Source organism: Lampetra fluviatilis, chromosome 40 (assembly GCF_964198595.1).
Source record: "Lampetra fluviatilis chromosome 40, kcLamFluv1.1, whole genome shotgun sequence".
In the NCBI taxonomy this organism is placed as follows: Eukaryota; Metazoa; Chordata; class Hyperoartia; order Petromyzontiformes; family Petromyzontidae; genus Lampetra; species Lampetra fluviatilis.
This window is the reverse complement of record NC_136314.1, coordinates 2,629,009-2,644,066: the sequence shown is the minus strand read 5'-3', so window position 1 is coordinate 2,644,066 and position 15,058 is coordinate 2,629,009. Positions and strand designations below refer to the sequence as shown.

The 15,058-nt window shown below is 47.2% G+C and overlaps 1 long non-coding RNA gene across 1 annotated transcript; it reads right to left on the bottom strand.

Annotated features, from left to right (window-relative positions):
- Window positions 1–292: 292 nt before the first annotated feature.
- LOC144946269 (uncharacterized) lies at window positions 293–14,089 on the bottom strand. Its single transcript, XR_013639790.1, has 3 exons — window positions 14,038–14,089; window positions 2,111–2,279; window positions 293–478 (listed from the first exon to the last, which is right to left on the bottom strand). It is a non-coding gene; the product is annotated as an uncharacterized LOC144946269 (long non-coding RNA).
- Window positions 14,090–15,058: the final 969 nt, after the last annotated feature.

The window sequence follows — 15,058 nt, the reverse complement described above, 5'->3', positions numbered from 1 at the left end:
GTCGTGAGAATTATTTTATTATGTTTTATTTTTATTATTTTATTACTTCCCTTCTACGTGACTTTACCGAAAGAACCAAGAAGATGAATCTCTGCAGTCACGAAAGCTTTAAATCTAAATTTTACGGTGTAATGATGTGAGAGAAGGGAGATGCCACCGGGACAGATTTGTCGTGGGGATGAGAGAGATGTAGACAAGCGGTGGAGATGTACTGTATGTACAGCATGCATGTTGAACTTCTTTTGCACCGTACGTAGCCAACCGTGCTAATCGGAGGTGCGAGATGAACATAGCTCCAGACAATTTGGAGGGAATTCATTACGTAGCTTATGTTCGTTAGCATCTAATTTGCAGCCGATATTTGAGGCATTCCTCGGTAATCATGAACCCGGGACTCCTTGAGCTGCTAGGGGCCTTCGCTCCGTGTGCTTTTCGCCTCCAAACGCCACCGCTGCTGCCTGAGAGTGAACTCCCACCCCTGCAGGTGCAAGTTCAAGTTCATTTATTAGGTATAGCCCTGTGAGCCATTCGGCTCTTGAATCGGGTGCAACCACAACAAACAAAAAAACTAAAACATTAACAAAAAATATCTTAAAGTGAATATGTGACTGAGTGCAAACAGAAAATCCAAGAAAAGACAGCAAAACATTGCAGAAAAAGCACCGTACACCAACGCTGTGTGCAAAAATCCCAGTGGGATGCAAGTCAAACAACAACAACAACAACCACAAGACAACTTAGACTAAGGCCATCAGTCTAACTCTGTACTACAACAAACAAACATGGCCAAACCAAAAAACTTTTCGAAAATCACCAAAATAAAGCCAGGTCGCAGCACTTTGAGCGCGGCAGGGCAATCGCACCGCGCGGAGGAGAGTTCACGCGCGCGTGCCCCGAGAGGTCGCTCAAACTCGCACACGGGCGCATCACGAAGCCACGTTTCTGCGCTGCCTCCGTGGGCCCAGCGGGAGCGCTCTTTTGTCGAGGTTGATCTCACGCTTCAATTCCATCGAAACCCCCCTCCCCCAGACTCCGGTGATCTCTGCGGTGTACGTATTAACCCAACCAAAAGAAAACAAATGATAATCTTGACTTAAAGCTTTCGTGACTGCAGGAATTCATACTCTTTGGGTCTGTCGGTAAAGTCACGTAGATTGAAAAAATAAAAAATAAATCACGACGTTTCGATCAACCTGAAGGCGATTGCTTGTGTTGCGATCGAAACGTCGTGAATTTTTTTTCTCTACGTGACTTTACCGAAAAACCCAAAGAGTATAAATAATAATTGTTAAAAACTACGTGCCGTACCGCTTCACAGCGCACGTTAAAGATCACGTGCGCCTGCGTCGCGGTCCAAATTTGCCAAACATTTGAAAAATCATGGGACCTCTCTTGCCAGTGTAGCGACATCGCGGATGTCGCTGTGTGGTACCCGCTCTAGCAAGGCACGGCGTGCGATGCACTCACATCGCGGACACCCCGTAGGTGGGTGTAGTACCAGCCCTAGTGGGGCTTGGTGAGCGCTGGGATAGCGCTCAGTGGCACCACGCGTGGCGTGCAGTGCTGACCCCTACAGGAGGGAGTGTGAGAGTGTCAGTCATGGGATGAGGTTACCCTCGGCCATTAGGACGCGTTCATTAGGATGCTGTCTTTCCGACAGCCCTGTTCTTCACCTGAGGACGGCTGCTTGCGTTGTGGCCGAAAGGTCGTGAGAATTGTATCTTATTATGTTTTATTTTTATTATTTTATTATTTCCCTTCTACGTGACTTTTCTCGAAAGAATCAAGAAGATAGATCCATGCAGTCACGAAAGCTTTAAATCGAAACAAAAAACATGCTCTGCTAATACGATTCCTTGCAAAAGGTTTCTGCGTGGTGTTTTAACATCTTAACGCCTGTTTCATTTACCGAAAGAACCAAAGAGTATGGATTTCTGCAGTCACGAAAGTTTCAAATCAAGATAGAAAGGGTTCAAACTTATTCTTACATTTGAAAAATGACGCCGCACTTTGCTCAAGTGGAATGTGCGCGCGAGACGTCGCACCCCCGCCTCCAACTGCCAGCAAAGACTTCGCAGGACGACCCTGAACAATAATAATAATAATTTACCTTATCGACAGCCGTCCAGGGGGAGGTACTTGCTGACCGCATCTCCTCTGGCTCCACCCAGCCCGGCCTCTCTCATCTTCTGGGTCCGTGAGAGCCTTCGGAGCCTCGTCCCCGGGACAGGGCCCTGGAACGCTCCTCCTTCCGACGTTAGGCAGCCACTGGAGCTCTGCTATTTTAAATCCAGATTGAAAATGTACTTTTTAATAACCGCTTTTTTATTCTATTCCGCTTGTTGCCCTTCCATCCGCACCTCCGATTGGCACGCTTGGCTACGTACGGCGCGAAAGAAATTCAAACATACATAAACACGTGTGACCCAAGCCATGAACATATTGCTGGAAATGTTGTGGTGGCAAAATAAATGAAACAGCTCTTGGCACCGGGTCAATTGCTGCGGTTCGGTCTCCGACTCAATCGCACGGCCAGAGCAGCAGAGGTCTTGCTAAGAATACAAAGAGCTCAGTTGCAAAAGATTTCCACCCATTGATTACAATGCCAATTTACAACCAATTCAGATTAACTGGTGCCATTTGCCACGGAACCCGGCGCTTAAATCAAGCTGAAGAGCGTGAGCTGCACAGTGAAAAGTTTTTAAGGAGGGAAACGTAATTTTAGCGTGTGCTCATTTATTTACTTGTGAGTGCAGCGAGTCTACGGCATTGAACCCAGATGTACCCGGATTTTGCATTTGCAGGCTTGGACGCAGCACAAGTATAACTCACGAGTTAATAACTTGAGTCATGCTCGCACGCTCGCAGGCATACGATGTTCACACAAACGCAGACCCACGGGGCACCGCCGTTGCAATGCCTGGGTGTGAGTTCTTGTTGACAGCCGGCGTGCACCGATCAGAGGGACGCGACAGTGGAGCGATGTTAACTACCTCGCCTGGAATGCAGGAGATCGTGGGTTCGATCCCTGACGCCTACTGCTGTATATATTGAGTTTGCGTGTCTCTCTCCCCGTGGTTGTGTGGCTTTTTTTCTCCGTATCCTCCGGGTTTTTTTTCCATCCACATTTCGAATCAACGTCACGCGTTTAGAGTATTTGGATGCTATATATTTCCACGCGATAAGCCACTTCGTTGAGCTATCATTTGCGATAGCCGAGTCGCTTCTAAAAAATAGCTACATAGTTCAGTGGAGTTTTACCTGCTAAAATAAATAAGTAACATTTAAAAAAAAAATGTAAACACGCTTTAATGAAATGTACCGTACTCGTAATGGCAAAACTCCACGACTCAAGGAAGTGGCCCCGAAGCTTGTCATAGCGTAAGCGACCGTGGTGATTTACAGCCAAGGCGAAACATAACATATAAAAAAGATGGTTTAAAAATATATATTTTTATTTTTAATGATAGAATATAGTATTGTCACAAGTATGACATACGTATACCAAGTTTGCAGTCGATACAACATTGGGAAGTGGGTTAAAATTAAGTTACAAGATTTGAGGATACGACAGCAGACAGAGTTTATCAAAAGCGTGCTAAAGAATGTTTAAAAATGTGTTTTTGATTTTTTTTTATGATAGAATATAGTCTTGTCATCAATATGACATAAGTATACCACGTTTGCAGTCGATACCACATTGGGAAGTGGGTAAAAATTGAGTTACAATATTTTTTGAGGATACGACAACAGACAGAGTGAGTTAAATAAAAGCGTGTAAATAATTAAAAATAGTTTAGTTTTTGAGCAGCACAGGCAGACAGATCGGCAGCAGCGAGACCTGCACCACCTGGTCGCTTTTGCCCCCCCCCCGCCCCACCAGCACCAGCTACGACTCATCCCGGTAACAATCAACAACAATCAACTCACGTTGTGTATTCATTGATGTGTAATTCACAACACAAGATTCGATGGGCAACCTTCAAAGCATTTGCACATTATAATGATCTCGAGGGGTAGTGTTGGGGGTAATATTGAGATGAATAAATGCATCAATTAAAATTCTATTGTCACGCTCACAACACATGCATCGAAGCACGTGCGTGTGTGTGTGAGAGAGAGAGAGAATTGATTGCAATCTTTTATGCAAATTATATGCAAATTGCACACTTGCGTTTATGTTGAAGGCAATGGAGCGAGGATGAACGGGACGAATGAGATGGAACGATACAACTGAGACGGTAACAATCGGACAAAACTTTAATAAAAGTCATACAATTTTAAATGATATTGTAACACCCCCCCCCCCCCACCTAAATCATGACAATTTATGAAATCGCCAGTGGAGGGGCCAGATACATTTCTACAACCAGACGATCGGCTATATTCTGGTGCAACCGCAGTCAGTGAAAGCCACCAGAATGGGTACCCAATGTCAGACACGCGCAATGGCAAAGATATTCCCCCTGCATAACATTATGGATTGTTGTGGCCACTTCCATTGACGGGCACCTATTAGGGCCTGCTTGGGGGACAGCGGTGTGGCGTGACAGGCCTAACGCCCGCTGCTTTTGTCTCCGACGCTTCTAAAGTTGTACACAGCGCATTCGTTTCACGGCCGAGTTGTTCGAGGGGATGCCCAGATCATGCTTGAGATAACACATTGTCCTGCGGAGGGAGCTGGAAGGAACGTTGGGTTGCTCGGTCAATGGCCAGGGTCAACGGCGGCCTGGTGTATTCCGCAAATATGGCCGACTGTGAGGGCGGGCACAAGCCAGCGTGAGTAGGTTAAACGTTGAGTTTTATAAGGGCACCACGGGGTGACCAGCCCCTCCCCACTCAGCCCCACCCCTCCCACCCCCCACTCAGCCCCACCCCTCCCACCCCCCACCCAGCCCCACCCTCCCCACCCAGCCCCTCCCCACCCTCCCCTCCCCACCCTCCCCTCCCCACCCTCCCCTCTCCACACCACCCCTCCCATTTTTGGATGCACCACGGACAGACGGACACAATAATCCCCTGTAGGCTGGTGTAACCAGGAGGTTCCTACCAGTATCACTCGCCACTGATGTTTAGCCATCGCGGGGAATTGAACCCGGAGGCGTGGGGTCCCGTCGCGCTGCGCCCTCACGACTACACCGCCGCTTGTTCCCGAAATCTCGGTGTTGCTTTTGGAAGTTGTTGGACTTTTCCATCTCTCTTTCTTTGTCACACATCTCCATCCGCGGAACAAATGTGGCGTTGCTCGGTGGCGACCCTCGCTTCTCTCTGTCCGACGCCCAGAATCCGGTTCACGCCTCTGCGTCATCCAGAATTCACGGCTTCAATGTGTTACTTGGTGGTGTCACTATGAGTTGTAATGAACGGATTACACGTTGTGTGCAGAAAGCCACTGCTCAGAGATTAACAAAAAGCTCAACAACGACAACAACAAAAATCAATCTTATGCTCATATAACTCCTGGCATATTCGCGTTGGTTTCGTGTACAAATGTCGGATTGGTTGTAAGATCGTGTTGCTATCAGAATTGCAAAGCTTCATTTATCCACGAGAAATCCGATGAGCTATGAAGCTCTTTGTCACCAACGTCCAGTGACAGTACTAACATACAAGGCCCTTGAATGATCAGGCTCTGTTATACCCAGGAGATCTCCTTTGCTGGCCTCCACTCGCAGGTGACCTTTGGTCTGCAAACTCTGGACTTTATATTCTTAGGTTTTTTCGGTAAAGTCACGTAGGTAAACATTTTTTTTCTAAAAGTAAAATAAAAAATAAAATAAAAATCACGACGTTTCGGAGGCAACACAGGCTTCCGTCTTCAGGTGGAACCGTCACAGCACGATAGCTGTATCAAGTGAGAGAAATTCCAAGAAACAGTATTTGTATATATGTAGGACTCGTACAAGGGTTGTCTTTCTCTCCTCTTTATTTTCCTCTTAGAGCCCACCTTCGCCGCGCCACCACTCCGCGTCTCGGCGCGGCCTCGCTCCGCTCCGCGTCTCTCTGCTACGCCACCGTTCCGCGTCTCTCCGTGCCCACACCCTGCTCCACGTCGCTCCGCGTCGCTCCACGTCTCTCTACCTCACTATCGCTACGCTTGTCGTCTCTTCGGTTTCTCCTACTCTGCATCCTTTCGATGCATGGCTACCCTGGTTGCTCACTGCGTTCTCGCTACCACTGTCTCTCTACGCTTTACTCTACTATCACTTGCTCTGCGACTCCCGTTGCTGCAGCTCCATCCACGACGCCAACTCGTACAGGACTCCCTTCTCTCCGTTGCGCTCTGGCTTATATCCCCACACCAATTAATCTCCCTAATTATCTCTACCCCCCGCTTATCGCTCGCCCCCTGGCCCCCCGTGTCACGTGGCCTTGTTTTTGCCGCCGGAGCGACGCCAGCTAATGCCCAATTACCTTTCCAGCCAATCACTGGCCTGTGTCCTCCCGGCTACCCTGACACCTGTTTCAACCCTTAACAACCCACTTCGCCTAAAGCCACAACAACAACCATTACCTCACATCACCCCACTGTACTGTGCTTGCTTGCATAGCAACAGAGGCGGGGGATGCGTGGCGCGCTATACTCAAGCCCTACATCTATACTGGTTGAGGGTGGGAGGAGCCAAGGTAGGTCCTGAATATTATTTTTGTGAGGTTCGGTGCGGCTGAAGCACGCTGTTAGGAATGAGCCTTTCTTGTGTAAACTAGGTGCGGACTCCAGCCGGTCTCCAGCACGAATCTTTCCTCCGTGGGCCACAACGCATTCTGCTCCTCTGCTCTGAGACTGAGGAATTATTTGCCCACGGCCGTCAGACACTTGGATTGCACGGGTAAAAAAACATTTTAAACGTATCTTTTAAACTCATTTTTATTCACTGGCCCTGTTGAAATGATTGAGTTTGGGGGTTTTGTTGCAGTAGTTATTGTTTTTTTGTTTGTCATTTTATTCTGGTTTTGAACGTACTGTACTTTGGCATATCGAGTATTTCTCTGTGAAATGTGCAATACAAAACTAAATTTTATTGTACAAAAAGGTCCCCCATATAGCCTTGAGCAGACTGTTGGGGCAATTGCAGTTTGCGAGCACCGATTGATAAGGCCAGCACCGCGCACGAAGGAGTGGTGTGGTTAGGACCACGTCCGGCCACCTTTGTCTCCCCAGTTTTGAGTTTTACACGTTTCACCAGTCACTCACTTAAGGCTGCATCGACATAGGCGAGTCCAGGAACTGATTCACATATGCATCACAGATGTTGGCCGTGAGCATGAATCGAACTTGGGTGGCCGGCTTCGGATTGCAGTGCACTCACCGCTACACTAGCAGGTTTGAAACTTTTTTTTAAGAACTTCAGCACACACACCAGCATGCAAGCACATATAGGCACGTACAATTGCACCTCATTTGTAATCATAATTGATAGCCAAGGTGGTCTCCTCAGAGCCACCCTCTGGCATAAGTGAAACACATTAATACCAGTTTAATGGATAAAACTTTGGAAGACAATATTCAATAATGGAGCATTTCATCAGCAAGCTGTGCACAACCTAATTGAGATTTTTCAGTCTAACAATAATTCATGATACAATTATGGTCTCCTTTGAAACTCCGTAGACATATCACATGCTGGCAAGAAAAGATGCTCGGCCAAAACTAAAACAAATACTTCAAGCAGAGCTCCACTGAAAACAAAATATCTGCAGGCTCATTTAAGTTTTCCCAAGCGATCACATTGATTTTTTTAGTTATTTGGGGAACGAAGGACCATTGTCACAAAATGTTACTAATTTTATATTTTCCCCTATTATTGACGAATGTCTGAAATTTATAATAATTCGATCATTATTATTACCATCCCCTTGCAATTATTATTCTGAACATTTTCCTAAAACGGTTAACACGAAAGTGGTCATAATAAATCTTCTTGGTTCTTTCGGTAAAGTCACGTAGAATGGAAATAATAAAATAATAATAATACAAATTTCTATTTTTATATTACATTTCTTTATTATGTTTTATTTTTATTATTTTATTATTTCCATTGTACGTGACTTTACCGAAAGAACCAAGAAGATGAATCCCTGCAGTCACGAAAGCTTTAAATCGAAATATGGTCATAATAAAGTTTATTTTGGGGTTAGAGCGCGTAAATATAAATGTGTGATTAAACCTACCACCACCCGACACAGCCAATTAGTAAGGTTTGTCACGTAAACAGAACGTACCAATTCGTTACTAGTTCAGCACACTGGTGTGTTGGAAAGCAAAGCCACAACATTTACAATCTGAGTACGACGTTTCGCCAGTAATTACAACTAGCTTCATCAGGCGACAGCCAGAGTTGTACGAGAGTTTTGAGTCAAGCGTCCTGAGCTATTTGGATTTATTATATATATTTATACAGTGAGAATATTACAATATTTGCTTCAAAACTCAAACATAATATACCTGTTAATTGTGAGTAAGGTTTGAGGTGCATGACGTTGAATTATATGTTAAACGTGTACAGTTTTGTATTATATTTCATTTTATCTAACACATTCCTGCGGAGGGAGCTGGTAGAAACGTTGGGTTGCACGGTCAATGGCCAGGGTCAACGGCGGCGTGGTCTATTCCGCAAATATGGCCGACTGTGAGGGCGGGCACAAGCCGGCGTGAGTAGGTTAAACGTTGAGTTTTATAAGGGCACCACGGGGTGACCAGCCCCTCCCCACCCAGCCCCACCCCTCCCACCCCCTACCCAGCCCCACCCTCCCCACCCAGCCCCTCCCCACCCTCCCCACCCAGCCCCACCCTCCCTCCCCACCCAGCCCCTCCCCACCCTCCCCTCCCCACCCAGCCCCTCCCTCCCCGCCCAGCCCCTCCCTGCACGACGGACGGACGGACACAATAATTCCCTGTGGGCTGGTGGAACCAGTGGGTTCCTACCGTTTTAACACCCCTTCAAACCTGGTATATTCCACCACTAGTTACGAATGCGTCTTTATCCTCATAGAGTCGGCTTTGGTGCTCACAATGAGACAACGGTGATAGTGGAATGTTCCATTATTTATAGGAAATTAAACCCAAAGTTATCCTATATTAGAACTAGAAAATATATTATAATTTACAGAATCTAAGTGCAATACTTTTTTTCTTGAGCAGCGAATATACTCGTCTTCTTTTTATCATTCCGACTTATTCGCCTCGGGAGTATTTTGCCATAGATTTATATTTTTTTCATATCAGAGAACAATGTTGTTCACGCTGGGATTTCCCCGCAGGGGCTCCGAGAAAATAGCGGCAGAACTTTGCTCAAGCCACTCGCCAAGACAGGATCTATTATCGCAACCCATCCGTTAATTTTCACCCCGAAAGCAACGCTCGCGGTCAAAATGAATATTAATTGCTTCGTTGCTTTCTGATTCCTCCCTCTAGTGAGCAGACTCCCCGCGGCCGATGGGCAATTGGAGGCGGGGTGGGAGTAGCGAAGTGCGTGGCCTGGGCCTCTTTCCCACAGTGAACACAATGTCGTCCCAACGTCTCACTCTAACCGGCTCATCGAGAGCAATTTTGCCCGACGGATTTGACGCAAGTTCCTTTTGACGTTGCGTGGTGAGGCCCTGCCAAGTTAATTTAGCCGCTTGCTCCACGTGATGGCTTTATGTGCTTCGTCTGTTGTCCCCCCCCCACCCCCCGCCGCACTTCCGATTAGCATGGTTGGCTAAGTACGGCGCGAAAGAAGTTCAACGTATTCACGTAGAGCAAGCCGTCTGCATCTGCCAAAGATGTACTCAAAAGTGTGGACGATTGTCCACAATTGAGATGAGCATTTTCGGAGGCCTGCACATGAGACTGCACGTTACCCTGCAGCACGGCAAGGGGATGGGATTGGGGGGGGGGGTAAAGGGATAGCAGGAGAATAGAAATAACACGCAACGGTGTGCTGCACACAAACAGCCGTCGTGCCCTTTGAGTGCAATGCCCTTGTTCGTTCAACGCTCTCAGGCCCTGCGCTGTTACTGGTGCAGCGTTGGACTTGAAGGCATCTCACCACCATGTCCACCCGGTGCTCGCTGAGCTGTATTGGCTTCCAGTTGCCGAACGAATGCATTGCGAGGTCGCTCTCGTGCACACAAAGTGGTTGCCACAAAGGATCCGGAATAACTTATCTCGTGAAGCAGCATAAACCATCACGCGCGCTCCAGTCATTCTCGCAACGGCTTTTGGCTGGCCATTGAACAAAGACGGGCACCGCATCGCTCGCTGGAACGCTTTTCCTTCCGATATTAGGAAGTCACTGGAGCTGTGCACTTTTAAATAATCTAGATTGAAAACTAATTTCTTTAGAAATGCTTTTCTGTGTTTAGTTTGTTGCGCCCCCCCCCTCCCCCCGCAACTTCGGTCGGTGTGGTTGGCTACGTACGGTGCGAAAGAAGTGCAACACGCAACACGTGCATCTGAATGCACCCATGTGTTGTTTCAACGTGCAAATCGGCCTGTTGATGGATTTATGGGAGTCTACTGCAGAGGATGTTTGCTCCATTGGAAATCCAGTGAAAGGCTGTGCATAGCCCACCTAAATGATTGAAATTAGTTAAGAAGATGAATAACGATAATGTAGATTCATATTTTTGCCTTTTTTTCTATTTTTGTTTTCAAATTGCGCTGTGATTTCCCCCACGTTATGCTTTTTCGAGATCTCCATAGCAACACGATCAAACCAACAATTTGAATTCCAGGGCAGCACCGCTGCATTCGTCTGATTCAAGTTCACGTTTGTTGTGTGGGGCCAGGGAGGGGACTCCAGAGACCAGGGTGAGTTTCGGTTTGCAAGCGAAACCTGCGGTCACCAATTTGACAACAGCAAAAACAAACAACAATAACAAACAAAGTACCCCCAGTGAAGCGAACACAAATCACGACTGTCTCAGATATTATGAACATTGGCAAAAACATAAACATTCACGTGAAATCACAGTGAAATGTCATACTCTTAGGTTTATTTCGGGAAAATCACGGAAGGTAAAAATTAAAATAAATAATAGAAATAATAGAAATTAAACATTATGATAATTTTATTTATATTATTATTACGTGACTTTACCGAAAAAACCTAAGAGTATGAATCCTTGCAGTCACGAAAGCTTCAAATCTAGAATAAATATGTCACTCCCCGAAGTGCAATTTGCGCGAGTGTGAAATTCCATAAATAAGCCGTGCGCAGCCATCGCATAGCTTTTCCGATTGTTTTTGGGTGCAGCGACTTTCCCCGACGTGTCTAGGCCCTGCAGGCTCTGTTTTCAGCGTGTGCCCCTCATTCTAGAAGGTCCCAGGACACCCCGAAAGCAGCCACGGCATAAGTCGAACGCGACTGTAATTGCAGCTGTTCTTTTCGCACTTTCAGAACTTTCATTATTATAAAACAAATTCGCGTCTCGTTTTAATTGTCAGGCGGAAAGGTCGCGCGGGATTTAGAGGGTGGATGTTGTTCTGGTGCCTATGCTAATGACTGCTCTTGATCAAATATTACGTTCAGATTTGTTTTATTGTTTCTACACCGACTTGTATTACTCCTATTAAAGAGACACATTCTGCAACACATTGGGTCAAATTTCGATTTAACGCTTTCGTGACTGCAGGGATTCATCTTCTTGGTTCTTTCGGTAAAGTCACGTAGAAGGGATATGATAAAATAATAAAAATAAAACATAATAAAATCATTCTCACGACGTTTCGGCCACAACGCAAGCAGCCGTCCTCAGGTGAAGAACAGGTCTGTAATTCAGACGCTGTCTCCCCGACAGACCTGGTCTTCACCTGAGGCCGGCTGCTTGCGTTGTGGCCGAAACGTCGTGAGAATGATTTTATCATGTTTTATTTTTATTATTTTATTATTTCCCTTCTACGTGACTTTACCGATAGAACCAAGAAGATGGTGATGATGTTGATGGCGGGGGGGGGGGTGTTTTTTCATCTTTGTGTGTTGTCAGGTAGCCGCACATCAGGGGTCACATTAAAGGTCACCAGAGGCCACCAGTGGCCCACCGGGCATGGCATCGAAGACCACCACCTTAGTGGTTCCAATGTCCGCACGTGGCCAACAGTGGTGAATTACGTGGCGCCAAGAATCTTCCACTCTCGTTCGCCGGGCAAAATACAGTGGGCACCACAAACTAAAGTCGCTGCCGACTCGGGCAGCACCGATGTCTGCTCGGGCCCACGGACTGACTGCGACCTGGGCAGGTGGACTGGGGGGGACCACGGGTCTCGCGTGTCCCCCAAGCCCCAGCAGAAGCAGAGTCGGCGCCGTGATATGTTACGAGATGTGCAAATTATAGACGGGCGGAGGAAGCCAGCGGACAGCGTGAAGCAGCTGCCTGCCTCCGTGTCCGCCCTCCCGCAAACCCCGCCACCCCCGTGCTGTCGAAGTCAGAAGCCGCATTCGATCTGAATGCAACGACGGTCATATTACTTCCTGTGCGGGGAAACTAAATGTGCCGAGCGAGGGGTAAAGTCACGACTTGGCACGACCCTGGAAAGCTGTTTGCCTGCGTGGCACTGCGAATGCACCCAACTGACGACAATGAATCACTTCAATTCTAGATTCGAAGCTTTCGTGACTGCAAGGGTTCATATTCTTAGGTTGTTTCGGTAAAGTCACGTAGATAAAAAATTAAAAGTAATAAAAGTAAAATAAAAATAAAATAAAAATCACGACGTTTCGGAGGCAACACAAGCTTCCGTCTTCAGGTGGAACCGTCACAGCTGTATTACTTGATACAGCAATCGTGCTGTGACGGTTCCACCTGAAGACGGAAGCTTGTGTTGCCTCCGAAACGTCGTGATTTTTATTTTATTTTTATTTTACTTTTATTAATTTACATTTTTTATCTACGTGACTTTACCGAAAAAAACCTAAGAATATGAATCACTTCAACTTGCACCGCGGCGACACCACCGCCTCCGCACGGCGTTCGCTCCCTCTCGAGGAAGAGAGAGGGAGCGAGCGAGGGGAACGAAGGGCGAAGGAAGATCGTCCGCCCCTCGACCGCCGGTGGCCGCGTCAAGACGATGTCTTGGTAATCGTCGCCATCGTTGTCGATCGGTGGCAGTCGTGGGGTGAAGGCTGTCGCCACTTCTCGCCGCATCGGTGATGCAAAAATCCATCCACCTGAGCTGATCCTTCCATCTGCATTGGTGGGAGTCCTCTCGCGTTAGGGTTCTCACTGCCTTTCTTCAGGTGGGGCGGTCCTGAAATTTCTAGTTTAAGGCCTTAAATGTATTTTTATCAGGAGAAGGGGGCGGTCTCAATAGGCGGGAATGGGGAGGTAGGGGGTGGGTGATTGCACCAAATCACCCACCCTACCACTCCCCTCTTAAATGTACCTGTGTACGTGCGTTGAACTTCTTTCGCGCCGTACGTAGCCAACTGTGCTAATCGGAGGTGTAGGAGGGAAGGACAACAAACCAAACACAGAAAGCAGTTCGAAAAAGAAATGAGTTTTACATTTTAGATGATTTAAAAGCTTATAGCTCCCAGTGGCCTCCTAATATCAGAAGGAAGAGCGTTCCAGACGGCCGCAAAAGCGCACCCGAAAGCGCCACGCGATGCAGGTGACCGCCGTTTTCGTTCGATGGCCAGCCAAAAGATCCGCCACCGCTTTGTCACTCGGCATATCGACAAATAACGGCGCGCCACAAAAACCGCGTGGCTCATCAGCGCACGGGCGATGAGCGGCAGGGCGCGCACCGGGATTTCATTCACTCCTCGCACAGACGCGTCCCGCGCCTGCGATAACCGTTGTTGCCAAATGGCAGTGACTCTCCGTTCAACGGGGCCGGCGCGCGAGTAGAGAAGCGAACCGGCGCGTTTATTAAACGCGACGATGCGTCGCTGGCGACGGCAGTAAGGGTGCTTTCAATAAAAACTTTTTTTATATTGAAACAAAAAAAGTCGCCGTGCCAAGGCGGCAGCCATTACCACCGCCGGGAAATAATGAACGGCGGAGTAATGTCACGATGCCCGGTCCCTTAATCTCTACGCCACTCGCACCCACCGAAGATCCGACGTTCCGTGGCTGCCCCCGTGCAACATCTGTCAAGCGCGTGGACAACCCTGTCTTCATGTGGCAAGCATCTAATGAGAGAGGAATGACTCTTGCCGTTGTTATGCCTCTGCTCACGACGGGACGTACGCGCGTCACGCATCACATGGGCGAGTGCGAATTCTATAAACAAACAAAACAAGCATTTTTATTTTATTTTACCACGTAAGGACCACTGAGCTTTCGATTTAAAGCTTTCGTGACTGCAGGGATTCATCTTGTTGGTTCTTTCGGTAAAGTCATGTAGAAGGGAAATAATAAAATAATAATAACACATAATAAAATACAATTCTCACGACGTTTCGGCCAAAACGCAAGCAGCCGTTCTCAGGTGAAGAACAGGGCTGTCGGAAAGACAGCGTCCGAATGAACACCTGGATGAACACCAGGACGGCTGCTGGCGTTGTGGCCAAAACGTCGTGAGAATTGTATTTTATTATGTTTTATTTGTATTATTTTATTATTTCCCTTCTCCGTGACTTTACCGGAAGAACCAAGAAGATGGACCACTCAGCTATGTAGCTCTTTTCCAGAAGCGACCTGGCTATCGCGAATGATAGCTCAACAAATTGGCTCATCACCACGTGGGAATTTCTAGTTGCTGGAGCATTCCACGTCAATAGCTGGGAAGTGCAAGCGGTCAATGGGTGTTCGCGTGATAGGGGGGAGCAGAGGTGTAAACCAACGTTGGGGTTTGTTCTCCCTCGCTGCAGAAAACATGAATTATGAAACGCGCCCGATTCGTTCGACCGAATGTTGTCAAATTATGGGTATTCCAAGGCGAGATGAAGGCCTCGATTCTAGATGTGAAGCTTTCGTGACTGCAAATGTACTGTATCAAGTGAACTTGATACATAAAGTGAACTTGATACAGTAAATTTGGTTCTGACGGTCCCACCTGAAGACGAAGACTTGTGTTGCCTCCGAAACGTCGTGGTTTAATTTAGTTATTTTCATTTATTATTAATTTTTT